This window comes from Ailuropoda melanoleuca, chromosome X (genome assembly GCF_002007445.2).
Source record: "Ailuropoda melanoleuca isolate Jingjing chromosome X, ASM200744v2, whole genome shotgun sequence".
Classification (NCBI taxonomy): Eukaryota; Metazoa; Chordata; class Mammalia; order Carnivora; family Ursidae; genus Ailuropoda; species Ailuropoda melanoleuca.
The window spans coordinates 110,245,081-110,253,297 of NC_048238.1; positions in this window are offsets into that span (position 1 = coordinate 110,245,081).

Below are 8,217 nucleotides of genomic sequence, written 5' to 3' on the forward strand. Positions count from 1 at the left end.
TCTTCAATTACTTCTGCAAAGAACACACATCCAAATAAGATTACATCCTTAGGTTCTGGATGGACATAAATTTGGGGGAGATGCTATTCAACCCACTTCAGCAGCCAACTTTTATTTTTGTGAAATAAAGAAACTAACAAACAATCCATGATATCATCATTTTTAAAGAAAAGATATTTTCATACAAATAAGCTAGTTGAAGATATTCTCATAATAAAAACTATTATTTAAATCATACAATTTTAGCTCCAAGCAAAATTAATAGCGTTTTCATAAAAGTTCTCAGTTCACTGTAAAACACAGAGAAACTTTACTAGGACCACTTCTGGTAGTGATAAAGCAGTTTTTATCAAGGCAATCCTGCTGCAGATAACAAAATATTCTGGACAAAAGTAAACAAAACAACATTCTGAATGCTTTGGAAAGTGATCATAAGCAGGCATAAACTGAAAGAGAGTTAAGACAGAAGATTGACAATTGGAAGAAAGGTACAATACTAAGTGAATTTCCATTTTTAAGAAATTTTTGCCTAAGAGCAGGCCCCATGAGGCAGGCCCCAGGCCAAAATAATAAATAAAACTTAGAAAAAGTATAAGTGTTGCAGCTGTTAAACATTTAACAACTGGCTCTTCCGGAGAAAAATAAATAAAAACCTGATTCCTAGCATTTCTCAATTTCCATAGTGTAAATATTCACACCATAGCCAATTCCATCAACATGAAGTTGGGAAGAGATATACACAGTTGGCTCTCACAAGCTAGTGCCATTCAGCTACCTAACACAACTGCTCACAGTCCTAGTGGCTTAAAGAACAAGAAGACAAAATTTAGGATAACCACTGAAGCTAGAATGAGATGAGAGAAATTCAAGAATGGAGAGAACACAATGGGAAACCCCAATTCTGTGTATAAACTGCCCAACCAAATCTCTGTTGGAACCATAAATTATGCATGTGGGGACAGATTCCAAAGAACCTAAATAAAGTTGAAAGAATTAAACAGTTTTCACTGCTGCTCATCACAAGGGAGAATTTAGAGTTTCAGTTCAGTTAACTGCCTACAAAAAAAAAAAAAGCATTACTTTACAGAGAAATAAAAGAATGTAGAGATCTTACAATATATCATTCACAAAGTTCAGAGTATACTCCAAAATTACTAGGGAAAAAAAGCCACAAAGAAACTAGAAAATATTACCTATACTCAAGAGAAAAAGCAATCTAGTGGACAATAGCTCTAAGATGGAACAGATGTTGGAATTAGCAGAAAAGAATTGTAAGTCATCTATCATAACTATACTAATGGACATAAAGGAAAATACATTTTAACAAATGAACAAATAGAAACTCATATCAGAGATACAGAAACAAAAAGAATCAGATACAAATTCTGGACTGAGAATTAAAATATCTGAAATAAAATTAATTGGGTGGGCTTACCAGCAGTCTGGATATGAGAAAAGTGAGAGTAAGCTAACTTGAAGACATATTAGTAAATATTATTCAATCTCAAGTACAGAAAAAAAAAAGATTGAAAAAGATTAAAAGAGCCTAGGTAATCTGTTGGATAATATCAAAATTCTAGCCTACATGTAATTGGAGTCCCAGAAGGCAAAGAATAAAAGAAGAATAAAAAATTTTTGAAAGGGGCTCCTGGGTGGCACAGCGGTTAAGCGTCTGCCTTCGGCTCAGGGTGTGATCCCGGCGTTATGGGGTCGAGCCCCACATCAGGCTCCTCTGCTGTGAGCCTGCTTCTTCCTCTCCCACTCCCCCTGCTTGTGTTCCCTCTCTTGCTGGCTGTCTCTCTCTCTGTCGAATAAATAAATAAAATCTTTAAAAAAAATTTTTTTTTGAAAAATAATACCTAAAATATGTCCAAATATGATGAAATATAAATTTGTAGATTGAAGGAACTCATAAACCCCTCACTAGGAAGGATACCACAGCCAGGTAAATCAAACTACTCAAAATCAAATATAAAGAGGAAATCTTGAAAGAATCTAGAAAAAAATAACATACTGAGGAACAACAATACAATTGACTGTTGACCTCTCATCAGAAAAAGGTATCCTTAAAGTGCTGAAATTTAAGAAAAAATCTATTAATACAGAATTTTACATCAGTCAAAAATATCCTTGATGAAAAAGGCAAAAATAATGACATTTTCAGATAAATGAATATTAGGATGTTTTGTTACCAACATTTTTATAGTATCAGAAATATTAAAGGAAATTCTTAAGTCTGAAGGTAAATAATACCAGATGAAAGTCTGGACCTTCCAGAAAAAATGAAGAACATTAGAAATGGTAATATGTGGATAAATATAAAATATTTTTTCTTAATTTATTTGCTACATATATATGAGAGCTTAAAGGAAAAATTATAACATCGTAATGTACAGTATATAATGTGGGTAGACATAATACACATGACAACTGTAACATAAATGAGGGGCAGGGATAAGAAAAACTAAATGTTGGCAAGGTCCTTACATTTTACATGAAACAATATGGTATTGACTGTAAGCAAACTTTGATTCATTCTAACAACAAGTAAACCCTGAACAGACTGAAAAAAAACATGTATTGGATCCAGAAGAGAGGACATAGGGCAAACTGCTGCCTCCAAGATTGGAGAGACATTGAAGTTAACTCAGGGAGTCACAGTTTACCACAGCAGAGACTTCCTCACAGAAACTGCCAAAGAACCCAATGCCAGGGTAGGAAAACCTGAATTACAATTGACGAATTACTTGGAGGCTCAGTGTGGGCAAGTATGAGAGTCAAAAATCCCAGGGGAACCCATTAATAGGGAGGCCCTCACAATATTGTGACATTTATCTCCCAGAGCTTGACCAGGTTCTCTCAATAAATATTGGCGAAAAACTCCCTTGGGCTTCTGGCAGGGGGAGGCAGAAAGGAACCATTAGAAATATGCCAGAGCACTCTGTTCTTTCTTAACAAGGCCTGCCCTCAGAAGAACCTAGTTAATCAGAGCCTAATCTCCTAGGGTATTATCAGAGAGTAACTGACCAGGGGGAAAGGAAATACTCAACTCCAATGAGCTCTAGTCTTTTACATGGGAGAAGAAAATTACCCAACTCCAGCCCACTCTAGTCATCCTCTCCTAGGAAGGGAGAAAAGAACTGAGAAGCACTTGGGAAGTTCACAGCCCAGAGGCACAGGCTAACTAAAGACTGAGACCTAATCATAGGACAATAGAACACTTCCTCCCACATCTCACTATCACATTGCTAAAGGCTTATATACGGCAGTACCTTATGGCTAGTATATCATGTCCAACTGCCAAGAAAAAATTACAAAGCGTGCCAAAAGGTGAAAAAACACAATTTGAAAAAATAGAACAAGCATCAGAAACAGGCACGACAAGGACGACAATTATTGGACCAGGAATCTAAAACTGTGATTATTACACTAAGGGTGCTCATGGATAAAGTAGACAGCATGCAAGAACAAATGGGCAATGTAAACAGAGATGGAAATCCTAAGAAAGAACAAAAAGAAATGCTAGAAACCAAAGTTACTGTGACAGAAATGAAGAATGCTTTTATGGGCTTATTAGTAGACTGGACACAGCTGAGGAAAGAATCTCTGCACTAGGGGATATATCAATAAAAACTCCAAAACTGAAAAGCAAAGAGAACAAAGACTGTGGGGAAAAAAAGAACACAATACCCAAAGATTTGGGACAACTACAAAAATTGTGACATATGCATAATGGGAATACCCATACAGAAGAAAAAGAAAAAGGAACAAAAGAAATATCTGAAACAATAATGACTGAGAATTTCTCCCAAAATAATGTTAGACACCAAACTACTGATCCAGGAGCTCATAGAACACTATACAAGAAAAATGCCCCCCACAAAAATAAATAAACTACATCTGGACATATCATTTTCAAACTACAGAAAATCAAAGATAAAGAAAAAATGATGTTTTAATTACTATAGCTTTCTTTTTTTTTTTTTTCTTTCTAGTATAGTTTGAAATCAGAAAGTGTCATGTCTCTGGATTTGTTCTTCTTTCTCAAGATTGTTTTGGCTATTTGGGGTCTTTTGTAGTTCCATAGAAATTTTACAATGGTTTTTCTATTTTGTGAAAAATGCCATTGGAATTTTAATAGGGATTGCATTGTATATATGGATGGTTTTGAATAGCATGGGCATTTTAACAATATTAATTCTTTCAATCCATGAACCCAGAATATCTTTCCACTTATTTGTGTTTTCTTCAACTTCTTTCATCAGAATTTGTAGTTTTCATTTTACAGATATTTCACTTCCTTGGTTAAATTTCTTCCTAGACACTGGGCATTATACACAACTAATGAATCGTTGAACACTATATCAAAAATCAATGACGTACTATATGTTGGCTAACTGAACATAATAAAAAAAGAAAAACTTCTATTAAAAAATGAACATTTACATGAGAAAAAAGAGATTTAACTGAAAACATGAAAGCTTTATGGATAAAAATGTAAGAAAAAATATTCCTAGGTATTTTATTGTTTTTGATGCTTTTGTGAATCGTATAGTTTACTTTATTACTTTTTCGGGTATTTTGTTGTTACTATATAGAAATGCAACTAATTTCCTACAGATCTTAAACCCTGCAACTTTATTGAATTCATTAATTAGTTCCAACAGATTTTGCTTCATGACTTTCTAAATATGAAATTATATCATCTGCAAATAACAGTTTGCTTCTACCTTTCTTTTTGGATGTTTTTTATTTCTTTGTCTTGCCTGATTGCTAACAATTTTTTGTGAAAACTTTGGGGTTTTCTAAATATAAGATCATGTATCTACAAACAGAAAATTTAACATCTTCCTTATAATTTGGATGCCTTTTTTTTTCTTGCCTAGTTGTTCTGGGTAGGACTTCCAATACTATGCTGAATAGGAGTGGTGAGAGTGGCGTTTTTGTCTTATTCCTGATCTTTGAGGAAAAGCTTTCAGCTTTTTACCATTGAGTGTTATGTTGGCTGTGGATTTCTCATATACGGTTTTATGTTGAAGTACATAACTTCTATACCCAAATTGTTGAGAGTTTTTTCATAAAAAGATGTTATTTCAAATCCTTTTTCTGCGTTTGTTGAGATCATCATATGCTTACTATCCTTCATTCTATTAATATGGTAATCACATTTATTGATTTGTGTATGTTGAACCATCCATGCATTTTAGGAATAAATCCAGTTTGATCATGGTGTATGTTTTTTTAATATGTAGGGGCGCCTGGGTGGCACAGCGGTTAAGCGTCTGCCTTGGGCTCAGGGCGTGATCCCGGCGTTGTGGGATCGAGCCCCACATCAGGCTTCTCCACTGGAAGCCTGCTTCTGCCTCTCCCACTCCCCCTGCTTGTGTTCCCTCTCTCGCTGGCTGTCTCTATCTCTGTCGAGTAAATAAATAAAATCTTTAAAAAAAAAAGAACTTAATATTATCATCCTTTTAATTGTTTTCTGGCTATTTTATAGCTTTTTTTGTTCCCTTATTCATCTCTTACTATCTTCCTTTATGATTTGATGATTTATGTAGTGGTATACTTTCATTCCTTTCTCTTTATCTTTTGTATAACTTCTATGGGCTTCCACTTTGTGGTTATCACCAGACTTACATAAAACACAATATAATTAAAATAGCCTATTTTGAACTAATAACAACTTAACTTCAATTGCATACAAAAACTACCCTTTTACTCCCCCAAACACATTTCATGTTTTTATGTCATAGTTTATATCTTTTTATGTTGTATATCCATTAAAAATTATTGTAGTCATGTTTATTTTTAATATTTTTTACATTTATACTAGAGTTAAAAAATGACTTATAAACAACAAAAAATTGGAAAAATAATAGAAACTGCAAAAAGAAGATATATAAAGATACATAATGGCTGATGAGTACAGATGCATCATTACTCATTATAGAAAGCCAAATCAACACTATAACGAGATATCACTATACATTCACTTGGATGGATAAAAGATAAACATATTTTCACTGCTGTTAAGTATGTAAAACAAATGGAACTCTCATACATGAAGGGTGGAAGTATAAAATGATACAACCATTTTGAAAATCTCTGGCAGTTTCTTGTAAAATTTAACATAACCCTATACCTATGGTCTGGATATACTATTCATAGGTATATAACAAATAGAAAGAAAATTATATGTTCACAAAAAGATTTGTACAAGAAAGCTCATAGCAGCTTCATTTGTAATAGTTAAAAAATGGAGGAAAAACCAAGTCCATAGCAATAGAATATACAAGCAATCTATGGCATAGTCATACAGTTGAGTTTTAGTCAATATTAAAATGAACAAACTACTGATAAATACAGCATGCACAGATCTCAAAAACATGATGCTAAGCAAAATAAGTGAGTATATGAGTAGTATATACCCTATGATTCCATTTACATAAAGAGCCAAAACAGGCAAAAGTATTTATAATAGAGGCACCAGAACAATGGTAACTTGAGTGGAGAGTGACTAGAAGGGGCACAGGGAAATTTCTAGGATCATGGGATGTTCTTTATCTCAATCTAGGTAATTCTTTCGTGAATGTATCTTTTTTTCAAAATTTATCTTTTTGTTTATTTCAGATATGTGATTTTCCCTGTATGCATGTTACATAATAATAAAATACTGTTAGAAAACAAAAACAAAAGGATCATCTGAATATTACTATAACTATTAAAGAAATGAAAAACTAAAATTTTCTTACAGAGAAACTCTAGGCCAAATTGGCTTCACTGCAATTTCCACCGATCATTTAAGAAAGAAATAATTGCAGTCTAACAAAAGTTCTACCATAGAGTAAACAAAGGTACAACAGTCCCAAAATAATTTTATGAGGCTGGCATAACCTTGGCACTAAAACCTGACAAGGACTATATGAGCAAATAACATTGTAAGTCTTTTCTGATTCATAGTCATGAATGAATAAATCCTAAAAACTGTTCATGATTCATATTTAACAATATATAAACAGCCTAATATACCATGACCTAGTTGGGTTTATCTCAGAAATGCAATTCTGGTTAAAATTTTTATTTTTTTTTAAGATTTTATTTTATTTATTTGACAGACAGAGAGACAGCCAGCGAGAGAGGGAACACAAGCAGGGGGAGTGGGAGAGGAAGAAGCAGGCTCCCAGCAAAGGATCCCTGATGTGGGGCTCAATCCCAGAACCCCAGGATCACACCCTGAGCCAAAGGCAGATGCTTAGCGACTGAGCCATCCAGGCGCCCCTGGTTAAAATTTTAGAGAAGAATAACACATTAACATTTTAGAGAAGAATATTTTGATTATGCAAAGAGGAATAGAAAAAGGTTTTGACGAAATTTGATGTTCATTCTTTCCCAAAAAAATAGCAAAAAAAAAAGAACACAAGAGAGCTTAATATGGTAAAATGTATCTATAAAAATACTTATTGAAAACATCACACTCATCTGTAATATATTAAAATACTTGTCTTTGACTTCTAGAATATGACGGGATGAGCGCCATCATCACTACTATTCAACATTATAGTGGAATCCCAATTTAGTTCTGTTCATTAAGAATAAAAAAGGAAATTAAAACATAAATATGAGAAAAGAAATATAAAATTATCCTTATTCATAGATTATATTATCGATTACATAGAAAAATCTAAAAGAATCTATGGATAAACTATTACATTAAGAAGGAACTTTAGTAAAACTGCTGGATACAAAAATGATATACAAATATTAATTTTCAATAAATGAACAAGAAACATATAAGTCGTTAAAAGATTCCAGTTATAATAGGATCAAAAATATCTATTCAGATATACCTCTGTAAAAGAGGTCATGAGAGCCAACAATCCTCCATAACTAGAAAAAACTAAATAATTGACAAAAATAATTTTAAATGTACCAGATAGTGACAGAAACAACAAGGATTAAATAAATTAACATTCCAAGGAAGGCAAAACTTTTCCAAAGTGAAATGACAATCCCCAACTGTTTTTCTCCTCTGGAAAATGTACCAACGCTAAGAACAGGTTGAGGATCAGGCTTACCCAGGCAAAAAGCCTCTACTGGGAGAAAGAAAAACCAACAAAGCTTTTAACAGTTTGACAGGGCTAGCTGACAAATTGAAAAGTTGATGACACTTAAATGCTCAGCAGATTTCCCCTACCAGACATTTGCTGACTTCTGGTA